The sequence below is a fragment of the Sus scrofa genome, chromosome 9 (assembly GCF_054392235.1).
Source record: "Sus scrofa isolate SSC_HxYL_T2T_F1_AM1 chromosome 9, Sscrofa_HxYL_maternal_Yorkshire_Landrace_v2.0, whole genome shotgun sequence".
Lineage (NCBI taxonomy): Eukaryota > Metazoa > Chordata > Mammalia > Artiodactyla > Suidae > Sus > Sus scrofa.
This window is the reverse complement of record NC_139391.1, coordinates 101,309,124-101,335,454: the sequence shown is the minus strand read 5'-3', so window position 1 is coordinate 101,335,454 and position 26,331 is coordinate 101,309,124. Positions and strand designations below refer to the sequence as shown.

Below are 26,331 nucleotides of genomic sequence, written 5' to 3'. Positions count from 1 at the left end.
CCTCTAGTTCTTGGATTTCCTGTTAAAGTTCTGATCACTTGAAATAAACAACATTTTGGTTCAACACTTTTGTTAATTGAAAGATACTATAAGAGGCGCAAAATACACCTATTACTCAATGTTAAATGATTAAGTTACTTAAAATCAAATTTGGCTGAAAGTGAAAATAATAATAATAAAATTTATAGTATGAGTTTCTGCTATATAAAAAAAATGCTGGTACTTCCGGTTGTGGCTCAGCAGAAGTGAGTCTGATTAGTATCCATGAGGATGCAGGTTCTAGCCTTGGCCTCGCTCAGTGGATTAAGGATCCAGCATTGCCATGAGCTGTGGTGTAGGTCACAGATATGGCTCAGATCCCATGTTGCTGTGGCTGTGGTGTAGGCCAGCAGCTACAGCTCCAATTTGACCCCTAGCCTGGGAACCTCCATAAGCCACTGGTACAGCCTTAAAAAGACCAAAAAAAAAAAAAATATATATATATATATATATATATACATATATATATGGATTTTTATGTGAAGGAATATAACATAATTACTCAATTTTATTATTAAATGTAGACACAGACTTGGTAAGTTTTCCATTATGCTTCTGGAACATACATCTTTCAAAAATTCTATCTTACATAATGTACCTGAGTCATATGCTAATATTAAAATATTATATAGGAAATCACTCTCAGTACATTTAATAACATGGCTAAGATTTTTTTTGCACTGTAGAATGTAACTCAAGTAAGTGTTTTTCAGTAGTATGCTTTCCAGAAGGAAATTTTTTTTCTTTTGGTCTTTTTAGCGCCATACCTGCAGCATGTGGAGGTTCCTAGGCTGTGGGTCCAATCGGAGCTATAGCTGCTGGCCTATACCACAGCCACAGCAACACCAGATCTGAGCCACGTCTACGACCTACACCACAGCTCATGAGCAACATTCGATCCATAACCCACTGAGTGATGCCAGGGATCAAACCCACAACCTCATGGTTCCTAGTTGGATATGCTTTCGCTACACCTCAGTAGGAACTCCTCCAGAAGGGATTTTAAACCAAGGAGTCATACTTGAGAAAGATCTTAAGAACACACTGACTCGAAATGCTGAAAATGGTTGACCAGACTATAGTAATCATTTGAACAGTTTTTGTTTAAAATGCTAGCCTTCACACACAGAAAAAGTATGAGGAATTTTGCTCTTAAATCTTTCCTATGCTTCTATCATTGTGAAATTTGATGAGAAAGAACAAAATATGCTACACATGAATACTTTCTCTTGGACTTTATTTATTCAAACATATTTTTTATCATGTCCAGATCCACACTGATTTATCAAAGCTTTTATGGATAGGATTTTGGAGTTTTTCTTCCTATTGACTTTTCATGTATACAGTGCCAATATGGCTTTAATGTATCATCAATGGGATGAATAACCAAATAGGTTTAGGTTTTTTTTTTTAATTGAAATGATCATGAACTAAATTAAATGCAGTAACTTTAAAATTTAAGTACTATTATGAGTTTCATGGATTAAGATGGTGGAATAGAAGATCTGAGAAGCCCCAGGGCAAACAACAATCCAGGTGGGAATCACAGCCCCGCCCATCAGTAAATGGGCTGCCTAAAGACCTCCCAGGCACATAGACACCTCTAATCTCACCCAGAGACAAAGCCCCACCCACCAGAGGGATAGGATACAGCTCCATCTACCAGTGGGCAGGCATCAGGAAGCCTACAGCAAGCCCCCATACTGACTTCAGCCACAAGGGGGGCAGACACCAGAAGTAAGAGAGGCTACAACTCTATTATTTGTCAAAAGGTCACCACACCAAAAACCTATAAAAATGAAAAGACAGAGAACTATAACTCAGATAAGGGAGAAAGAAAAAAAAAAAAAAAGAAAGAAAAACAGCTAAGTGATGAGGACATTCTCAGCCTCCAGGAAAAAGACTTTAGACTGTTGATGCTGAAGATGATACAAGACACTGGAAATGAAATGAAGGCAAAGATGGATAATTTACAGGAAACACTGAGCAAAGCAATACAAGATATAAAACTTAAACAAGAAGAGATGCAAAATACAATAACCGAAATAAAAAATTCACTAGAAGCAGCCAACAGCAGAATACAGGAGGCAGAAAAATTAATAAGCAAGGTGGAGGACAGATTAGTGGAAATCACAGATGTGGAACAGAAAAGAGAAAAAAGATAAAAAACAAATGAAGAGAGTCTCAGAGAACTCTGGGACAACGTTAAATGCACCAACATCCATATTATAGGGGGGCCAGAAGGAGAAAAGAGAGAGAAAGGGACAGGAAAAATATTCGAGGAGATAATAGCCAAAAACTTCCCTAACATGGGAAAGGAACCACTCACACAATCCAGGAAGGGCAATGAGTACCATATAAAATATACCCAAAGAGGAGTACCCCGAGACACATTAATCAAACTGACCAAGATTAAAGACAGAGAAAATATTGAAAGCAGCTAGGGAAAAGAAATAAGTAACATACAAGGGAACCCCGATAAGGTTATTGGCAGATTTTTAAACAGAAACTCTGCAGGCCAGAAGGGAGTGGCATGATGTACTTAATGTGATGAAAGGAAAAAACCTCCAACCAAGATTCCTTTACCCAGCGAGGCTCTCATTCAGATTTGAAGGAGAAATCAAAAGCTTCACAGATAAGCAAAAGCTAAGAGAATTCAGCAACACTAAACCAGCCTTACAACAAATACTAAAGGAACTTCTCTAGGCAGAAAAGAAAAGACAGCAACAAGAACCAAAAATACCACAAATGACAAGGCTCACCAGTAAAGGTATATATACAGTTAAGATATGAATTGATCCATGCTCAATTATGCCACCAAAATCAGATATCGTGAGAAGAGGAGGGTACAAATGCAGGCCTCTGGAGATGCACTTGCAATTAAGAGACCAACAACTTAAAACAATCTCATATATATATAGACACTTATATCAAAACTTCAGAATAACTGTAAACCAAAAATCTAAAACTGATACACAAATAAGAAAAATCAACTCAAATAAAATACTAAAGATAGTCATCAACCACAAGAGGCGAGAACAAGAGAAGAAGGGAAGAAAAAAAAGCAACAAAAACAAATTCAAAACAATTAATAAAATGAAAATAAGAACATACATATCAATTACCTTCAATGTAAATGGACTAAATGCCCCATCCAAAAGATATAGATTGGCTGAATGGATACAAAAACAATACCCATGTATATGCTGTCTTCAAGAGACCCATTTCACTTCTAGGGACACATACAAGTTGAAAGTGAAAGGATGGAAGAAAATATTCCATGCAAACGGGAATCAAAAGAAAGCTGGAGTAGCAATACTCACATCAGACAAAATAGAATTTAAAATGAAGAATATTTTAAGGAAAAGGAAGGTCACTACACAATGATCAAAGGATCAATCCAAGAGGAAGATATAACAATTTTAATATCTATGCATCCAACATAGGTTCACAACAATATATAAGGCAACTGCTAACAACCTTGGAAGATAAATTGATAATAACATAATCACAGAGGGGGATTTTAACACCCCCACTTACAGCAATGGACAGATCATCCAGACAGAAAATCAAAAAGGAAACACAGGCCCTGAATGAAGGATCAGACCAGATGGACTTAATAGATATTTATAGGACATTCCATCCAAAAGCAATAGAATACACATTCTTCTCAGGTGCACATGGAACATTCTCTAAGATAGATCACATCCTGGGCTACAAATCCAACCTTAGTAACTTTAAGAAAATTGAAATAATATAAAGTATCTTTTTTGACCACAACACTATATGACTGGAACAACAAGAAAAAAACTGCAAAAGACACAAACACGTGGAGACTCAACAACATGCTACTAAACAACAAAAGGAGCACTGAGGAAATCAAAAAGGAAATTAAAAAATACCTAGAAGCAAATGACAACGAAGATATGACACTCCAAAACCTATGGGATGCAGCAAAAGCCGTTCTAAGAGGAAAGTTTATAGCAACACAAGCCCACCTCAGGAAATAAGAAAAAACTCAAATAAACAAGCTAACTTTACATCTAAAGTAGCTAGAGAGAGAAGAACAGACAAGACCTAAAGTTAGTAGAAGGAAAGAAATCATAAAGATCAGAGCAGAAATCAATGAAATAGAAACAAAGAAAACCATAGAAAAAATCAATGAAATGAAAAGCTTGTTCTTTGAAAAGATCAACAAAATTGATAAACCCTTAGCCAGACTTATCAAGAAAAAAAGAGAGAGGACTGAAATCAATAAAATTAGAAATGAAAAAGAAATAACAACAGACATCACAGAAATACAAAGCATCATAAGAGACTACTATATACAACTATACACCAATAAAACAGAAAATCTTGAAGAAATGGACAAATTCTTAGAAAAGTACAATCTTCCAAGACTAAACCAAGATGAAATAGAAAAGATGAACAGAACAAACACAAGAACTGAAATTGAAACTGTGATTAAAAAACTTCCAACAAACAAAAGTACAGGACCAGATGGCTTCACAGGTGAATTCTATCTAACATTTAGAGAAGATATAACACCTATCCTTCTGAAACTATTCCAAAAGATCACAGAGGAAGGGACACTCACAAACTCATTCTATGAGGCCACCATCACCCTGATACCAAAACCAGACAACGACACCACAAAAAAAGAAAACTACTGGCCAATTTCACTGATGAACATAGAAGCAAAAATCCTCAACAAAATACTAGCAAACCACAACCAACAATACATTAAAAGGATTGTACATCATGATCAAGTGAGATTTATTCCAGGAATACAAGGGTTCTTCAATGTCTGCAAATCCATCAGTGTGATACACCACATTAACAAACTGAAGAATAAAAACCATATGATCCTCTCAGTAGACACAGAAAAAGCCTTTGACAAAATCCAACATCCATTTCTGATAAAAACCCTTCAGAAAGTGGGCATAGAGAGAATCTACTGCAACATAATAAAGGCCATATATGACAAATCCAGAGCTAATGTCATTCTCAATGGTGACAAGCTGAAAGAATTCCTGCTGAGGACAGGAACAAGACAAGGATGTCCACTTTCCCCACTACTATTCAACATAGTTTTGTAAGTCCTATCCACAGCAGAGAAGTAAAAGAGATAAAAGGAATCCAAATTGGAAAGGAAGAAGTAAAACTATCACTATTAGCAGACGACATGACTCTATACCTAGAGAATCCTAAAGACTCTACCAGGAAACTGTTAGAGCTCATTAATGAATTTGGCAAAGCTGCAGGATACAAAATTAATACACAGAAATTGATTGCATTTCTATATACTAACAATGAAAGATCAGAAAGAGAAATTAGGGAATCAATACCATTTATCATCACATCCAAAAGAATAAAATAACAGATGGCCAACAAACACATGAAAAAATGCTCAACATCGCTGATTATAAGAGAAATGCAAATCAAAACTACCATGAGATATCACCTCACACCAGTCAAAATGGCCATCATTAATAAATCCACAAATAACAAGTGCTGGAGGGGCTGTGGAGAAAAGGGAACCCTCCTGCACTGTTGGTGGGAATGTAAACTGGTACAGCCACTATGGAGAACAGTTTGGAGATACCTTAGAAATCTATACATAGAACTTCCATATGACCCCACAATCCCACTCTTGGGCATCTATCCAGACAAAACTCTACTTAAAAGAGACACGTGCACCCACATGTTCATTGCAGCACTATTCACAATAGCCAGGACATGGAAACAACCCAAATGTCCATCGACAGATGATTGGATTCGGAAGAGGTGGTATATATACACGATGGAATACTACTCAGCCATAAAAAAGAATGACATCATGCCATTTGCAGCAACATGGATGGAACTAGAGAATCTCATACTGAGTGAAATGAGCCAGAAAGACAAAGACAGATACCATATGATATCACTTATAACTGGAATCTAATATCCAGCACAAATGAACATCTCCTCAGAAAAGAAAATCATGGACTTGGAGAAGAGACTTGTGGCTGCCTGATGGGAGGGGGAGGGGGAGGGAGTGGGAGGGATCGGGAGTTTGGGCTTATCAGACACAACTTAGAATAGATTTACAAGGAGATCCTGCTGAATAGCATTGAGAACTTTGTCTAGATACTCATGTTGCAACAGAAGAAAGGGTGGGGGAAAAATGTAATTGTAATGTATACATGTAAGGATAACCTGATCCCCTTGCTGTACAGTGGGAAAATAAAAAAAAAAATTATAAAAAAAATAAAATAAAATAAAATAAATGCATTATGTAAAAAAAAAAAAAAAGAATAAAATACCTAGGAGTAAACCTACCTAAAGAGACAAAAGACCTGTACTCTCAAAACTGTAAGACACTGATGAAAGAAATCAAAGATGACACAAATAGATGGAAAGACATACCATGCTCTTGGATTTGAAGAGACAATATTATCAAAATGACTACACTACCCAAGGCAATCTAGATTCAGTGCATCAAATTACCAAGGACATTTTTAACAGAACTTGAACAAAATGTTTTTAACATCTTTTTGGAAGCACAAAAGACCCAGAATAGCCAAAGACACCCTGAAAAAGAAAAATGGAGCTGGAGGAATCAGGCTCCCGGACTTCAGATTATACTACAATGCAACAATCATCAAAACCTTACGGTACTGGTACAAAGACAGAAACATAGATCAGTGGAACAGGATAGAAATCCCAGAATTAAACCCACACACCTACAGTCAACCAATCTATGACAAAGGAGGCAAGAATATACAATGGAGAAAAGACAGCCTGTTCAATAAGTGGTGCTGGGAAAACAGGATGACCACATGTAAAAGGATGAAATTAGAACACTCTCTAACACCATACACAAAAATAAACTCAAAATGGATTAAAGACCTAGATATAAGACCAGACACTATAAAACTCTTAGAGGAAAACATAGGCCAAACACACTCTGACATAAACGACAGCAACATCTTCTCAGATCCACCTCCTAGAGTAATGACAGTAAAAACAAAAATAAACAAATGGGACTTAATTAAACTTAAAAGTTTCTGCACAAAAAAGGAAACCCTAAACAAAACAAAAGACAACCCACAGAATGGGAGAACATATCTGCAAATGAATCGACTGACAAGGGATTAATCTCCAAAATTTATAAACATCTTCTACTGCTTAATACCAAAAAAAAAAAAAAAAAAAAAACCATCAAAAAATAGGCAGAAGGTCTAAACAGACAATTCTCCAAAGAAGATAAATGGATGGCCAAAAAACACATGAAAAGATGTTCAATATCACTCATAATTAGAGAAATGCAAATCAAAACCACTATGAGGTACCACCTTACACCAGCCAGAATGGCCATCATCAAAATGTCCACAGACAATAAGTGCTGGAGAGGGTGTGGAGAAAAGGGAACCCTATTACACTGTTGGTGGGATTGTAAATTGGTGCAACCACTGTGGAAAGCAGTATGGAGATTCCTCAGAGAACTAAAAATAGAACTACCACTTGATTCAGCAATCCCACTGCTGGGTATCCACCCAGAGAAAACCATGACTCAAAAACACACGTGTACTCCAATGTTCATTGCAACACTATCTGCAATAGCCAAGACATGGAAACAACCTAAATGTCCATTGACAGAGGAGTGGATCAAGAAGATGTGGTACATATACACAATGGAATATTACCCAGCCATTAAAAGGAATGAAATATCAGCATTTTTAGCAACATGGATGGACCTAGAAATTATGCTAAGTGAGGTCAGTCAGACAATGAGACACCAACATCAAATGCTATCACTTAACATGTGAAATCTGAAAAAAGGACAGAATGAACTTTGCAGAACAGATACTGACTCACAGACTTTGAAATACTTACAGTTTCCAAAGGAGACAGTTTGGGGGGTGGGGGATGTGCTGGAGGGTGTGGGATGTAAATCCTATAAAACTGGTTATGATGATCATTGTACAACTATTAGTGTAATAAACTCATTGAGTAATAAAAAGAAAAAATAAATAAATATATAAAATTTAAATACTACTATAAAAGTTAAATACTCTTTAATATTATAAATTTTGGAATACAATTTTATAATTAAAACAACTATATAATTAATTTTTACATTTTATTTTTATATTTATTTTCATAAAAATCTATTACCTTAAAATGATGTACTTTCCAACCATGACCTAAATAATGCATGAAGTCTTTTAATATTTCCATGATTTCTTATTTGAAAATTTTATTTCAGTTATGCATGTGAATATCTTTCATAATTGCCTTAATTATTGCAGCATTTCATTTAAACAAAAATAGTGTGTGCTCTGGTGTGTGTGTGTGTGTATGTGTGTGTTCATAAAAACCCTGATATCAGAGAAGAATCAAGATGGTGGAGGAGTAGGATGTGGTACTCACCTTCTCCCACAAATACATCCAAATAAAAAAAAAATCTACATGTATAACAATTCACACAGAACATCTACTGAATGCTAGCAGAAGACCTTAAACCTTTTAAAAGGGCAAGAAACACTCCACATAGCTAGGTAAGAGAGAGAGAGAAAAGGAATCAGGATGGGACTAGCATTCCTGAGTGGGAGGTGTTAAAAAGGAAAGGAACACACACCTGGGAAGACACCAAATCTACAGGAAGATCAGCCGAGACAGAAGGACATCAAAGTTGCTGAAAAAAGTGCAGCAGCTGGACTGAGGAGGGCAAAGCAGAGTGAGAGTTTCATAGCCCATCTGCACCACCTCCCCAGACACCATAGACTGAAATGCTTGAGCGGGGACTGGATTCTGAGACTCAGGTTCCAGAGGTCAGTTCCAGGGAGAGGATTAGGGTTGGCTGTGTGGAGACAGCCTGAAGGGCTAGGGAGTAGTGCACCATGGGCTAGGGAGTGAAATGCCACAGCCAAGGGAACATGGGAGGATATCTGGGCCCTTAGGGGAATCAAGGCACCATTGTTGGGGACAGGGAGAGGAGGAGGGATGGACAGCCATAAGAATCTCTTCCCCTGTGCATGAACAGACTCTCAGAGGGCATAGCACCTCTGGTGCAGGCTCTGGGTGGAAAGGCACCACTTTCTCAGGCTACAGGAGACTGGGTGAATCCTTTGCACACTACAGATGGCCGGGCACCTCTTGTGTGGGTTAAGGTCAGAGAGGGCTAAGAACAATGTAGTTCCTCTTGCATGATCTACAGGTTGCAGGACAAACCACAGCAGTCATCTCAGAAACCAGAGGGAGGCATGGCCCACCACCAGTGGGGGTCTGTGAAGGTCCCAGTCACCTCAGAAGTTGGCAAAGAAGAGGGCACTGCAATTGAGCACCACCTGTTGTTGCTTTCACTTCCCTGGGAACACACCCACCCTGCTGCTGCCACTGCCAAATGCTCCAGGCACTGCCTACACACGCCTTATCATTGTTACTTCCCAGGAAACTGCAACTAGGAGCAGACTATTCAGCACCTCCTGCATGAACTAATCAGGATGGGGTACTTCTTATATAGTCTAGAGGTGGCAGGGGCAAACCACCACAGTTATCTCTGACACTAGAGTTGGGCATGGCCCACCCCACAGGAGTCTGTGAACAGGCACCACTTGTGGCCCCAATCACCTCAGAAGGCACCATAGATGAAGGAATTGAGACTGAACACCACCCATTGTTGCTCTCAACTGCCTGGAAACTCACGTACCCTGCCACTGCCACTACCATGTGTTCTGGGCATCATCTAAATCTGCCTGAGGCTCATTACTACTTACCAGGGCCCTGCAACTTGGAGTAGCCAGCACCACCTTCCAGTGTGTCCTTGCTAATGTCAAGATCCCAGCAACTAGGCGCTGACTAATAGCCTAGCCCCTTGCCTCCTTCTCCCTGGAAACACACACAGCCCCCTATCAAAGGGATAACAGTCTGCTTACATAAAAAGAAATAGACAGGAAATATCCAAACCCCCATGCCAAAAATAAATAGTAACCCCCTCACAAAATAAAAAGGGGCACTCTTGCATAGAAGTATCCTTAAAAAGACAAAAAGACAAAATACAAGACTACAGTACTTGCTTTCCCTAAATTCATAGAATAAGAAAAATATAAGCAAAATGAAGATGCTCAGGAACTATTCCCAGTTAAAAGAGCAGGAGAACTCACCTGAAGGAGCAAATAATGAAACAGACCTATGCAATCTAATAGACACAGTGTTCTAAGGGAGACAGTGAAAATATGAAGGAATTAAGGAAGAATATGTAGGAATTAAGAGCAGATATGAACAGTAATGCAGATTACTGTAGAAAGTAACTAGAAAATATAAGGAGCCAAGAAAAATTAGAAAATTCATTTCCAGAGACACTAACTGAGCTAAAGGCACTAAAGAGCAGAAAGAATAATGCAGAGGAATGAATTAGTGACTTGGAAGATGGAATAATGGCAATCACCCAGCAGACAGCAGATAGAAAAACAAATGAAAAAACATGAAAGCAATATAAGAGATCTATGGGATAAGATAAAGTGGGCAAATCTATGCATAATAGGGATTCCAGAAGAAGAAGGAAAAGAAAAGGCAATTGAAAATATATTTGAAGAAATTATGCCTGAAAACTTTCCAAATCTAAAGGAAACAGATATCAATATACAGGAAGCACACAGGGCTCCAAACAAGTTGAACCCAAGCAGGCCCAAACAAAGACATATCATAATACAAATAGCAAAAGTTAAAGATGAAGTGAGGATTCTAAAGGCAGCAAGAGAAACACAAAGCATTAATTATAAGGGAACTCCCATAAGGCTATCAGCTGATTTCTCTACAGAAACACTACAGGCCAGAAGAGAGTGGCAAGAAATATCCAAAGTTCTAAAGGGAAAAATCTGCAGCCTAGAATACTCTACCCAGCAAGACTATCATTTAAAATCGAAGGAGAGGAGTTTCTGTCATGGCTCATGTTAATGAACCCAACTAGAATCCATGAGGACACAGGTTTGATCCCTGGCCTTGATCAGTGGGTTAAGGATCCGGCATTTCCATGAGCTGTGGTATAGGTCACAGACATGGCTTAGATCTATCATTGCTATTGCTGTGGCATAAGCTGGCAGCTACAGCTCCGATTGAACCCCCAGCCTGGGAACCTCCATATGCTGCAGGTGCATCCCTAAAAAGACAAAAAGCCAAAATACAAGAAAATAAAATAAGATAGGAGAAATAAAGAATTTCTCCAACAGATAAAAACTAAAAGAGTATAGCATCATTAAACCCATTCTGAAAGAAATACTGAAAAGGCTTCTCTAAATAAAAAAGAAATAAGAAGAAATAGGATGGAGTAAGTCACAATTGGAAAGCAATCACTTAAATAATACAGTATATAGATCTAAATCCAAAAATATATTTATTTACAATATAATATATATTTACAATATAATATATATTTACAATATATTGTAAAAGTGACAATAAACATAAGGAACAGCAAAAGGACAAACATGAAGATGTTAAAAAAAGGACTTCAAAATCACAAAATGTGGGGAAGGAAAGTGAGTAAATCTAGACTCTTCTTTTTTTTTAGAATGTGTTTGAGCCTATATATCAAGCTAAAGCAAGTATGTTAACTTGGAAAACAGGGAAACCACAAATCAAAACCAAACATTACATTCACAAAAACTAAAAAGAAAAGGATATAAGCATTAAGTAAAAGGAAATAATCCAACCAAAAAAAGAAAGGAACAAAGGAGAAACATAGAATCAACTGGAAAACAAGGTCTAAAATTGCAATAAATACATATCTATCAATGATTACCTTAAATGTTAATGGACTCAATGTTCCAATCTAAAGACAGAATGGAAGATTGGATAAAAAAGCAAGAGTCTATAGTATGCTGTCTATAAGATACTCACCTTAGGGTAAAGGACACACATAAATTGAAAGTGAGGGGATGGAAAAAGCTATTTTTGCCAATGGAAAAGACAGGAAAGCAGGATCGCAATACTCACATCAGACAAAACAGACTTTAAAACGAAGGTCATAAAGAAGGACAAAGAAGGACACTATTTAATAGGAAAGGAACCATTCACGAAGAGGATATTACAATTGTCAGTATATATGCCCCTAATATAGGAGCACCCAAATACATACAACAAATACTAACAGACATAAAAGGGGAAATTAATCAGAATACAATAATAGTAGGAGACTTTAACACTCTACTCACATAAATGGACAGAACCTCTAGACAGAAAATCAATAAGGCAACAGAGATCCTAAATGACACAATAGAAAAGTTAGACTTCATTGTCATTTTCAGGATATTACATCCAAAAAAATAAGAATATGCATTTTTTTCCTAGTACACATGGAACATTCTCAAGGACTGACCATATACTGGGGCATGAAACTACCCTCCACAAATTTAAGACTACAGAAGTTGTTTCAAGTATCTTTTCTGATCACAATGGCATGAAACTAGAAATCAACCATGAAAAGGAAATGAGAAAACCTAACTACATGGAGACTAAACAACATGCTACTAAAAAACCAATGGGTCAATGAAGAAATCAAAAGGTAAATTAAAAACTACCTTGAGACAAATGATAATGAAAACAATCATTCAGAATCTAGGGTGCCACAAAAGCAGTGCTTAGAGGGAAGTTCATAGAGATTCAGGCCTCCCTCAGAAAAGAAGAAAAATCTCAAGTCAACAACTTAACCTACCACCTAAAAGAATTAGAAAAAGAAGAACAATCAAAACCTAAAGTTAGCAGAAGGAAGGAAATCATAAAGATCAGAGAGAAAATAAATAAAATAGAGATTCAAAAAAAAAAGGAAAAAAATCAATAAAACCAAGAGTTGGTTCTTTGAAAGGGTAAACAAAATTGACAAACCTCTGGCCAGACTCACCAAGAAGAGAGAAAGAACTCAAATAAACAAAATAAGAAACAAAAAAGGAGAAATCTCAATGGATAATGCAGAAATACAAAAAACCCATAAGAGAATCCTATGAACAATTGTATGCCAGCAAATTTGACAACCTAGAAGAAACAGACAACTTTCTAGAGACTTACAGCCTACCAAAACTGAATATAGATGAAAGAGATCAACTGAACAGACCAATCACTAGAAATGAAATTGACTATGTAATAAAACACACTCCCTACACACAAAAGTCCAGGACCAGGTGGCTTCACAGGCAAATTCTACCAAATATACAAAGAACTTATACCCATTCTTCTTAAACTTTTTCAAAAGGTTGAAGAAGAAGGAACACTCCCAAAAACATTCTATGAAACCACCATCACCCTAATACCAAGACCAAAGATACTGCCGAAAAAGCAAATTATAGGCCAATATCTTTGATGAATATAGACACAGAAATTCTCAACAAAATTTTAGTCAAATGAATCCAACAACATATAAAAAAGATCATGCACCAAGACTGGGTGGGATTCATCCCAGGTTCACAAGAATTGTTCAGCATATGGAAATCAATCAACATCATACACCACATTAACAAAAGAAAAGTCAAAAACCACATGATCATCTGAACAGATGCAGAAAAAGCATCTGACAAAGTCCAACATCCATTCATGATAAAAACTCTTACCAAAGTGGGTATAGCAGGAACGTAACTTAACATAATAAAAGTCATTATGACAAACCCACAGCAGATATAATACTCAAAGGAGAAAAGCTGAAAGCCTTTCCACTAAAATCTGGAACAAGATGAGGATGCCCACTCTCATCATTTTATTCAACATAGAATTGGAAGTCCTAGCCACAGCAATCTGGCAAAAAGAAAGAAAGAAAGAAGGAAAGAAAGAAAGAAAGAAAGAAAGAAAGAAAGAAAGAAAGAAAGAAAGAAAGAAAGAAAGAAAGAAAGAAAGAAGGAAGGAAGGAAGGAAGGAAGGAAGGAAGGAAGGAAGGAAGGAAGGAAGGAAGGAGAGAGAGAGAGAGAAAGAGAGAGAGAAAGAAAGAAAGAAGAAAGAAAGAAAGAAAGAGAGAGAAAGAGAGAGAAAGAGAGAAAGAAAGAGAAAGAAGGAAGGAAGGAAGGAAGGAAGGAAGGAAGAAAGAAAGAAAGAAAGAAAGAAAGAAAGAAAGAAAGAAAGAAAGAAAGAAAGAGAAAGAAAGAGTATAAAAATTGGAAGAGAAGAGGTACAATTGTCACTGTATGCAGATGACAGATATTATATACAGAAAAACCTAAGGACTCCACACAAAAACTACCTGAATTGATCAACGAATTCAGCAAAGCAGCAGGATATAGGACTAACATTCAGAAATCAGTTGCATTTCTGTATACTAACAATGAAGTTTTAGAAAATGAATAAAAAATAAAATACCTATTAAAATCACACCCTAAAAAATTAAATACCTAAGAATAAACCTTACTAAGGAGGTGAAAGACTTCTTAATAAAACATTAATTAAGAAAATTAAAGAGAATTCAAAGAAATGGAAAAATATTCCATGCTCCTGGATTGGAAGAATTAAAATTGTAAACATGGCCATACTCTACCCAAAGCAATCTACAGATTCAGTGCAATCCCTATCAAATTACCCATGACATTTTTCACAGAACTAGAACAAACAATCCAAAAATTTATAGGGAACCACAAAAGACACAGAATTGCCAAAGCAATTCTGAGGAACAAAAATCAAGCAGGAGACGTAACTCTCCCAGACCTTAGGCAATATTACAAAGCCACAATAATCAAGAAGGTGTGGTACTGGTACCAGAACAGACATATAGACCAATGCAAAAGAACAGAGAACACAGAAATAAACCCAGACACCCATGGTCAATTAATCTTTGACAAAGGAGGCAAGAGTATAAAACGGGGAAAAGACAGTCTCGTCAGCAACTGGTTTTTGGAAAAATGGGCAGCTGCATGTAAATCAATGAACCTGGACCACACCCTCATACCATGCACAAAAATAAACTCAAAATGGCTTAAAGACTTAAACATAAAACAAGACCATCAAACTCCTAGAAGAGAACATAGGCAAAACATTCTCTGACATCAACTTTTCAAATGCTTTCTCAGATCAGTCTCCCAAGGCAATAGAAATAAAAGCAAAAATAAACCAATGGGACATAATCATAGTGACAAGCTTTTGTATAGCAAAGGAAACCATAAAAAAATTAAAAAGACAACTTACAGAATGTGAGAAAATAGTTTCAAAATGCAACTGACAAGGGCTTAATCTCTAAAATATACAAACAACTTATACAACTCAACAGCAAAAACACCAACAATGCAATTGAAAAATTGGCAGAAGACCTGAATAGACATTTTTCCAAAGAAGATATGCAGATGGCCAATAGGCCCATGAAAAAATGCTCAACATCATTGATTATTAGAGAAATGCAAATCAAAACTACAAAGGAGGTACCACCTCACACTGGTCAAAATGGCCATCTTTAACAAGTGAACAAATAACAAATGCTGGAGAGGATGTGGAGAAAAGGGAACCCACCTACACTGTTGGTGGGAATGTAAATTGCTACAACCACTATGGAGAATAGTATGATGGTACCTCAGAAAACTATATATACAACTACCATATGATCCATCAACCCCACTCTTGGGCATATATCCAGACAATACTTTCCTTAAAAAAGACACATGCACTCGTATGTTCACTGTAGCACTATTGACAATAGCCAAGACATGGAAACAACCCAAATGTCCATTGACAGATGAATGGATTAAGAAGAGGTGGTATATGTACACAATGGTATACAACTCAATCATAAAAAAGAACAAAATAATGCCGTTTGCAGCAACATGGATGGAACCAGAGACTCTCACACTAAGTAAAGTAAGTCATAAAGAGAAAGACAAATACCGTATGATATCACTTATATCTGGAATCTAATATATGGCAGAAACGAACAATTCCACAGAAAAGAAAACATGGACTTGGAGAATAGACTTGTGGTGGCCAAGGAGGAGGGGGAGGGAATGGGACTGACTGGGAGTCTGGGGTTATTAGATGCAAACGATTGCATTTGGAGTGGATAAGCAATGAGATCCTTCTGTATCACACAGGGAACTATATCTAGTCACTTGTGATGGAGCATATTGGAGGATAATGCAAGAAAAAGAATATACATATGTGTATGACTGGGCTGCTGGGCTGCTTTGCTGTACAGTAGATATCGACACAACACTGTAAGTCAACTATAATGGGGAAAATAAAAATCTTAAAAAAATTTTTAAAAGAAAAAAGACATCTTTAAATGAGGTACTCTCAAATTCTAGCCACATTTTTGTGGACCTTCCTCCCTTCCTTTCTTCCTTCTCCCATCCTTTGCTCCCTCTCTTCCTCCCTCTCTCCCAGGAGACAAGGAGGATGAGTTACAGCCCTCAAACCATTCTCAGATTTGCCCGTTTACAGACCTAGAACCTCTTGAATGAAGGGGAGGCCTGGTCCCCTTGAAGAAGGATCTGGCTACACTACCAAAATTTATACTGTTAATCTTTCACTCATCCTTCCAAAAAAGGTTATTGTAGAATTTTCAACCTTGGCTAGCACCAACAAAAAAGAAATAAGCAGATTTGAAGGGATTTTTGGGCATTGGCTCTGAATTGACACAAATTCCAGGAGTCCCTCAAAGCCACTATTTCCCACAGTGGAACTTATGGACCCCCCAACAAGGGGCTCATGAATGTCAGGCAAACCAGGGAGTTTTAGCTCAAGTCTCTTTCAATGTGGTCCCAGTGGGTCTGCAAACCCACTGTTTAGTCATTTCTCCAGTTCTGGAACAGGCATACTCAGAAACTAGTAGAATGCCCACATTTGTTCCCTGATCCATGGAGTAAGGGCTATTTTGGTAGAAAAGGCCAAGTAGAAGCCACTAGAATTGCCCTACCTAGGAAAAAGAAAGCCAAAGGCAATACCACATTTGCAGAAGGATTGCAGAAATGGCCATCTTTAACAAGTGAACAAATAACAAATGCTGGAGAGGATGTGGAGAAAAGGGAACCCTCCTACACTGTTGGTGGGAATGTAAATTGCTACAACCACTATGGAGAACAGTATGACGGTACCTCAGAAAACTAAATATAGAACTGCCACATGATCCAGCAATCCCACTCTTGGGATCATCATCAGGGACTTGATGAATGTGAGGATCCTACCCCACCCCATTTTAACTCACATATTTGGCTTTTGCAGAAAGTGGATCTTAGAGCGTGACAGTGGATTATAATCTTAATCAGATGTTGACTTCAATTACAACGCTGTACCAGATTTGGTTTCGTTGCTTGAGAAAATTAACACATCCCCTAGTCCCTGGTATGCAGCTATTGACTGAGCTAATGATTTCGTCTCTAAGACTACTATTACAGACTACCAGAGTGGTTTGCTTTCACCTCAAGAGGCCAGAAAAATACCCTCACTGTCTTACCTCAGGGGTATATCAACTCTCTAGCCCTACATTATAATTTAGTTTGCAAGAATCTTGATTGTCTTTCCCTTCCACAAGAAATAACATTAATTACGTTGATAACATTACGCTGTTTTGACCTACTGAGCAAGAAATAGCAACTACTCTAGGTTTACTGGTAAGATACATGTGTGTCAGAGGGTGATAAATAAACAAAAATCAGTGGCCTCTACCTCAGTGAAGTTTCCAGGGGTTCAGTGGGATGAGGCATGGCAAGATATCCCTTCTAAGGTCAAAGATAAATTGCTACATCTGGCTCCTCCTGCAACCAAAAAAAGAGGCACAGGCCTAATGGGTCTCTTTGCATTTGGAGGCAACATATTACTCATTTACATGTGCTACTCTAACCCATTTACTGAGTAACACAAAAGCTGTTAGTTTTGAATAGGGTCCAGTATGAGAGAAGGCTCTGTCACAAATCCAGGCTGTTGTGCAAGTTGTTCTGCCATTTGGGCCAGATCCAGTAGTGCTTGAAGCGGCCATGGCTGACAGGGATACTGGTAGGAACCTTAACAAGGCCCTATGGGTGAATCACAGCGTGGACCCTGACGATGTTGGAGCAATGCCCTGCCATTCTTGTAGATAACTATTCTCTCTTCAGAAACCACTTCTGTCTTGCTATTAGACCTTAAAAGAAATTGAGTTACCATGCGACCTGAGCTGCCCATCATAAACAGGCATGCCCGACTCACCAAGCCATAAAGGTGGGTATGTGCAGCAACAACACTCCATCACCAAATGGAAGTGCAATATATAAGATTGGGCTCAAGAAGGCCACGTAGACATGTAACTTAGTTACATAAGAAATTGGCTTAGATGCCCAGAGTTCCCACCCCTGTTATGTTACTTTTTCTCTCCTAGGCTTCATCTTTGGCATCATGAGGATTTCCCTACAATCACTGGACTGAGGAAGAGAAACCTCATTCTTGGTATACATATTTTTTTTCTTTTTTTACAATTTCTTGGGCCGCTCCTGCGGCATATGGAGGTTCCCAGTCTAGGGGTCCAATCGGAGCTGCAGCTGCCAGCCTACGCCAGAGCCACAGCAACACAGGATCTGAGCCACGTCTGTAGCCTACACCACAGCTCATGGCAACACCAGATCCTTAACCCACTGAGCAAGGCCAGGGATTGAACCTGCAACCTCATGGTTCCGTTAACCTGAAACCTCAGTCAGATTCGTTAACCACTGAGCCACGACGGGAACTCCAAAATCACTCTTTATATATATATATATATATATATATATATATATATATATATATGTTGTTTTGAGAGACATGTAGACACCACCCCAAAGTGGACTTCTGTAAGACTACAGTCCTTTCTGGGACATCTTCCAAGGACAATGGTAAAGGGAAATCCAGTAGTGCCTTTGCTTGCTTAGTTTGTTTGCAAGGAGAAAGGGCGAGATGCATGAGGCATATACCAATTCATGGCTGTGGCTAGTGTTTTGGCTGAATGGTCAGGGACTGGAAGTAGTATGATTGGAACATTGGTGATAATGTAGTTGGAGAAAAATGTCCATGCACAGATCTTTCTGAATGGACAGAAAGAATTTTAACAATCAAGTGGATAAGATGACCCATTTCATGAACGTTAAACAGCTTCTTTCCTGAGCTACTCATGTCACTCTCCAGTGGGCTCATGAATAAATTGGTCATCGTAGTGGCAAGAAAAGAGGTTATGCATGGGCTCAACAACATAGACATCTACTCATCAAGGCCAGTCTGGCTACAGCCATTGTAAAGTGTCTGATCTGCCAACAACAGAGGCCAAGGCTCAGTGCCAAAATGGCACTGTTCCTTGGGGTCATCAGACTGCTACCTAGTGGTAGAGTGATAACATGAGACTGCTAATCATCATGGAAAGAGTAGCATTTTGTTTGCACTGGAATAGCCACTTCTGTGGATATGGAATTGCCTTCTTTGCATGCTTTGCTTCCAAAACTACCATCCATGACCTTGCAGAATGTCTTATCCACAGTCATAATATTCCACATAGAATTGCTTCAGGTTAAGCTACTCACTTCACAGCAAATTAAGTGCAATGGTAGATCCTATGCTCATGGAATCCATTGGGCTTTCCATGATCCCTGTCATCCTGAAGCAGCTGATTTGAGAGAATAGTAAAATAGGCTTTTGAAGATTCAATTACGGTGCCAGCTAGGTGGCAATATCTTTTGAGACTGGGACAGTGTTTTCTAGGAGGCTGTATATATTCTAAATTATCTGCCAATGATGGTGCTATTTTTTTTCATAGCCAGGATTCATGGGTCCAAGAATCAAAGGATGGAAGAGAGTGACACCACTCCTATTACACTTGGTGACCCAGTAACAAAAAATTTTCTTTCTATTCCTGAAACCATATACTCTTTTGGTCTAGAGCTCTTGGTGCCAAAGGGAGTATTCTTCCACTAAAAGATTAGAAAATGAGTCAACAGGGCTGGAATCTAACACTGCCTCCCAGTCACTCTGGGCTCCTCACACTTCTGAATCTAGAGGTAAAGAAGGGAGTTAGTGTGCTTATGGAGATTGCTGATCCAGATTGTCAAGGGGAGAAAATGGGCTGCAACTTTACAATGGAGATACGGAAGAGCATGTCTGAAGTACAAGAGCTCCCTTAGGGGTTTCTTAGTACTACCACGCTCCACCATCAAAGTCAATCAACAACTACAAGTATCTAATTCATCGTGAACGGCTACTAGCCCAGACCCTCCAGGAATAAATGTTTGGGTCATCACACCACACACAAAAACACAAGTAGCTTAGGTGTTTGCTTGGGGTAAAAAGAACACACAACAAATAGTGGAAGAAGGAAGTTATAAATACCAACTATAACATTTCCATAATTTTGACTTTTTCAGAACATTCTACAATGCTGTAGCCCTCTCATATTGGCTTTTAACATTCTTCCATGTTTTTTCATGGCTTTATGGCTTATTTCTTTCTTTCTTTATTTTTTTTTTTTGTCTTTTTTAGGCTGCACCCATGGCATATGACAGTTCCCGGGCTAGGGGTCCAATCGGAGCTGTAGCTGCCAGGCTACACCACAACCACAGCAATGCAGGATCCAAGCTGCGTCTGTGACCTGCACCGCAGCCAGATCCTTAACCCACTGAGCAAGGCCAGGAATCAAACATGTGTCTTTAGGGATGCTAGTTGGTTTCATCAACGGCTGAGCCACGGCAGGAACTCCCAATTGTTTTTTTTTTTTTTAAGGCTGAATAATATTCTTTTGTCTGGATGTACCATAGTTGATTTATCCATCACCTACTAAAAGATATCTTGGTTGCTTTTAAGTTTTAGCAATTAAGGATAAAGCTGCTATATAAGCATTAATGGGCAGGTTTTTGTGTGAATGTAGTTTTCAACTCCTTTGGGTAAATCCCAAGAAACACAATTACTGGGCTATATGATAAGATTTACCTGAAAGTAAATCTCGCAATTATTGGGGAGGAGGGGCGTGGTTGTGACTAGCTCCCCCCTGGAATTTTTAACTCTCAGGCTTGTCTACATGAGCCTTCAGCAATTCATCAATTAGCGTTCAGGTTTTTACACACTGGCACTGGTTTATGCTGCAGTTTTCTTTCTTTTCTTTTTTTTCTTTTTGCTTTTTAGGGCTGCACTCATGGCATATGGAGGTTCCCAGTCAGGGGATGAATTGGAGCTGCAGCTGCCAGCCTATAGCACAGCCACAGCAAAACAGAATCTGAGCCGCGTCTGTGACCTACACCACAGCTCATGGGAATGTAGGATCCCCAACCCACTGAGTGAGGCCAGGGATGGAACCCGCATCCTCATGGATACTAGTCTGATTCTTTTCTGCTGTGCCACAATGGCAACTCCTGCAGTTATCACTCGTGTGTCTCTGCTCTAGTGATGAGTTGCAACCCCCCTGTATTTGTCTCTCTCCCTAGTCTTAGAGACTCCCTATGTCCTCCCTTCTTTTCTGGATCCAAGAAGTGTGGTTGATATTTTTTGTCTATTCAGCTTTTCACTTGTTAGGATGAAGTGGTAATTTCTAAGCTTTTTACATGCAGAAACAGAAAACCTCAAAAACTTTTTAAATATTGAAAAAAGAATTTCAGTTACACATTTTGATGCAAATAGATTTGCCTTCAGTGGTCAAGATGAAAAGTAATGTTCTTTAAAAAATGAAAAATTTATATATAAAATATTGAAGTAGTGAATATGATTCATTTTTGTATGAGTACTTAGAAAACTTTAAAATGAAAAAAGTAACCTAAAAAATTCTTGAGATTAATAGAAATTATGAGAAAGAGTACTTAAAATAATGGTTCAAATAAATAAACCAGAAACCAATTATTACTCAGAGCTGTAGATTTTGCATCATGTAATAGATACCAATCACTGACAATTCCCACGTCCTATTGCTGCAATGGAAAGCACTCAGCATGATTTTTTTTCAGCAATTCGCTCACCAGAAAGTCAGCATGATTGTACATACCTTTGAGTAGTATTCATAGTCTGTTATATGACAATGTTACTTTTAAGAGCTGCAAGAATTCCATAAAAACATCACTTAGTACACAGAATATGGGCCCTGAGCAGCTCCTAACCTTGATGTCATTAAAGAAAAAAGCTATTGCCATGGTACCAGAAATATTGCTTTGGTATTTTTCCACAATTATAAGTTTTCTCTTTGGTTTATCTTAAACACATTTGACAACTTGGGTTTTTCTCTAAAGAGAAGGTCTGCTCCTTATTATAAAGTTGTAAATGTATTTTTGAAGACTTGAAAGTAAAACCAGAACATAAAAGATGTGCAAACATGTATTTAAAAGTTGACAAAGCTTAAATGTGCTATTTTAAGTGCAGTTGGAAAGGTGGTTTTGAATGCTTAATTAAACAAGAGAGAAACTACAGATTCTTGGACATATTTGAAGTGTACCTTCTTTGTCACTATAAATTATATTTATTAAAAATCTAAGACAAATTCAGATAAAGATGAAATATCAAATGAAATGATAGGGATGTACAATATCAGCAGAAATTATTCAGAAATTTAGAAGTGAATTGTAACAAAAAATTTTAGATTAATAGCAAAAGCAGTAATTTAAGAGGATGAGTGTATGTAATGAATAGGTTTTTTGATTAATGATGATCAAGTTATTAAAGAGAAAAGAATCCTATAAACACTTGTGAAAATACCTTTGATGGAAAGAATATAAAACCTACACTATACTACTATAATAAGGATATGTTCCTGCAATATTTTGGCTTATGTCAGAAGAAACCTGACAGTTTTCCCCCAATTAGACAACAATCCTAAAAAACATGATATTAAGTGATGATAAGTTCTGAGGCTGAAAGATTCCCCAAAGAAGTATTTTGTCTACTATCTCTATAATAAATCCCATTAGAAATTACTGGTACATTAAGAGGCCATCAAAATGTATGCAACCAAAAATGTAAGAAGAAAAGGGTTATTAGGCGTGTGTTGTCAGTCCATTAAAACCTGCACAGCAAAAGTTTCTAGACTTTCTTGCTAAGGTGGTTTTAGACAACAGAATGGCTTTAGATTACTTATTGACTAAACAAGAAATCTCTGCCATAGAAAATAACTCTTGCTGTACCTGGCTTAAAACCTCTGATATTGTAGCAAATACAAGTTAACAAACACAGCACTTGGCTAAAACAGGGTAATCCCCCTTCAGATACATTCTTTGCCTTATTTGATCCTGACTGATTTGGTTCATGGGCACCCTGGCTACAGAATATACTTCAATCTCTTGAATAACTCCCCCTAAGAGTCATCACTGTAATCTCCTTGTTGTGCTATGTTTTCTCAAAGGTCTTCAATGCCTGTTCACAGCCATTAAGAGTACCTCAGATGGTCTCATAATCTTAGAGAAACAGAAACAAGATGAACCACAATATAAACAGCAAAAGCTGGATCTGACCTCTTAGCCTAAGAATTTCACAGTGAGACAAGAGCAACTAAACTCTGATGAACCAGAGTGACCCTAATACCAAATTGGTGGTCGATTTCTCATGTAGGAGAGGATGACCAGACTGGGGGCAGGGAGGGTTGTTAAATTACCTAAACAGGGATGCCACTAGACGGAAGTGGCTATAATTCCGTGACGGCTTATATAAGCAAACCAAAATCTAAGCCTGTAAATGCCTCAAGGTTACGAAATCAAAACACTAAGGGCAATCAATCACAAAGAGCCAACTAGGCTTTGCACTATAATCAATCAATAATTTCACTTCTTTTGTTTCTATATGTTCACTATATAAGTCTGTCCCTCAGAGTTCCCATCATGGCACAGTGGAAATGAATCAGACTAGGAACCATGAGGTTGCGGGTTCGATTCCTGGCCTTGCTCAGTGGGTTAAGGATCCAGTGTTGCTGTGAGCTGTGGTATAGGTCACAGACATGGCTCGGATCCCACGTTGCTGTGGCTGTGGTGTAGGCCAGCAGCTACAGCTCCAATTAGACCCCAACCTGAGAACCTCCATATGCTGCGGTTGCGGCCCTAAAAAGACAAAAGACAAAAAAAAAAAAAACTGTCCCTTAGTTCCTCTGGTAAAACCCTTTTCTGGTTTGGCATTGCCTGAGTCAAATCAACTTTTGATCAAACTCTTAAAATTAAAAAAAGAAGTATGTCAAGCAGTCAATTAATAAAATATTAGTTTACTGGATTTTATGTTTGTGACATTTGCAGCTTTAAAAAACAGTCTATTTGTGGAGTTCCCACTGTGTGTGTGTGTGTGTGTGTGTGTGTGTGTGTGTGTGTGTGTACGTATATTTGAGATTCTCTCCAAACTGTATAAGCTTTAGGACTCTGATGAATCTGTACTGCACATGATTCAGTTTCTGTATTATGTAACCTTAAAAGATTCTCTTGTGAGTAAAGAGGAGTTTACTATATATGATATTTCTATTGTTTATTGAGCTTTGGTACAAGATGGACTTCAAATAGTTTTTTCTTTCATTAAAATACAAAATGATTTTTTATTTATTTATTTATTTTAGGTAAAATGATCTTTTTAAATGCTCCTAAAATGCTCTATATTTTTTGTTTGTTTGTTTTACTTTTTATTTCTAAATTCGTTTACTTCTCATAGGGAATTTGCTTTTGTTTATAAAGGAATACCTAATTTATTAATATAAGCAAGAACCATTTTCTGCTTTTTATGTCAATACTGCTATGTGATGTAAGACTATGAGAGAAGCATTTTAAATCAAGTTTGCAAAATAAGTGTTAGTTTTTTAAAGTCAGTTTTATATAATCTGCTCAGTAATGTTACTAAGATGCCGATCAGAACTTTTAACTCAGTAGACATATTCCTCAGAGCATCCTTTAATATGAATAAGATTAAAACTTATCTCAACCTTCCATCAGCAAAGAGAATCATCTTTACATTTCCTATGCCGTAAGATGTATTTATAAAATACCGATCTATATAACAGTACATATTATATCAAAGAGTATATGTTTTCCTTACCTAGAATAAGAGATAATACCTCCAAATGTCTCATTACTATTCTCTTGTAACTATTTGTTCTATGCATTTTTTAATAGATAAAAAGGCAATATTTTCTGATCAGCTTCCTATTGTCACTGCAACAAAGCACCAAAAATTTGTGGCTTAAAATAATGTTATATAATATCTATCGATTTCAGTGTATCAGAAGTACAAGTTGTTCTAGTTCTACTACAGCTGGTTCTTTGTGCTGGGTTTCACAAGGGTAAGGTCAACGTGTCAGGAAGACTGTGTTCCTTCAATGAGGGTCTGGTAATAAATCCACACCAAACTTATTCAGGTTTGGCAGATTCAGTTCCATTTGTATTTTTTTTTTTTTACATTTTATCAAATCTCTATAATGCATATTAGTAGAAAATGGCTGGATTCGCCTATCTGCCTCTGAAAAAATCCACTATGTACTTAAGAACTAAAAACTAGAGTAAAAGGCAGATAACACTGTATTAGTAGTAGTAGTATTAGTTCTAGCATTACACTTTTGATCCTATGGATCCCTTGAACAGGGCTCAGGGTTCCCCAGGAGTCCACAGAAAAAACTTTGGGAACCACTGTTCTAGGGGAACAAGAGAAGAGATTACGTGATAGAGTGATAAATAAGGAAGAAGGTGATATAAAGTGTTCATTTGTGACTAAGGACCCAGATTATTACATTATGGAGGGCATCATTTGAAATATTAAGTTGTCCTCCCCAGTTCTGGGTATGAGAAGAAAAGATAAAAAACCCAGGGATGTATTTTAATTTACTTTACAGTAAGTTTAAATTCCAATCTCTTAAAATTAGTTGTGTGGGAAAATGCATCAAAATTTCATTACTTTGATCTTTAGCAGTTTGTTTTTTAGGTTTCTGACCTGTAGTTTGGAAATGCTGATGTCTTAGGCTCTCAAATATGTTTAAAACCATTTTTTTTTCTCACAAAATTCTTAACAGGAATCAGGTTTTCTATTAGTGGCGGGTGTAAGCTCTACCTACCTTCTATTTACAATAAGTTGTCCATAATTTTCTTAGAAAATACTTCGGGTCACTTCTTTTTTTCTCTGCAAAGAAAAAAGGAAAGACATTGGGTCAGTGAACATAATATTTTAGTGGGTAAATAATTTTCTTCATGATCACTGACAAAGTGGTCTTTGCCCTAAGCTCCACTGGTCAGAGTTCCATTAGAGTATTTAGTTCCTGAACATGATTTTCTAACTTTTAAGGAAAAAAATGAATCAAAAAACATAACGCCCATATATATTTAATTGCAATGATTTTGCACTCATATTACTAGTCTGTCAGGCCTTATACTCCATAATTTCTTTTATCTTCACCCATAATAAAGTGTGCTGTGATTTATTTAC

General features: G+C 37.5%; 1 protein-coding gene across 1 annotated transcript in view; it reads right to left on the bottom strand.

The window, feature by feature from the left end:
* The window catches only part of LOC146400050 (uncharacterized), a 260,931-nt gene that overhangs the window by 219,435 nt on the left and 15,165 nt on the right, over nucleotides 1–26,331 (bottom strand). The window contains exons 2-3 of the mRNA XM_084977290.1: nucleotides 25,964–26,028; nucleotides 21,947–21,995 (exon numbers count right to left, since the gene is read on the bottom strand). The gene's annotated coding sequence lies outside the window, so the exon portion shown is untranslated. The remainder of the gene's footprint in view (nucleotides 1–21,946; nucleotides 21,996–25,963; nucleotides 26,029–26,331) is intronic.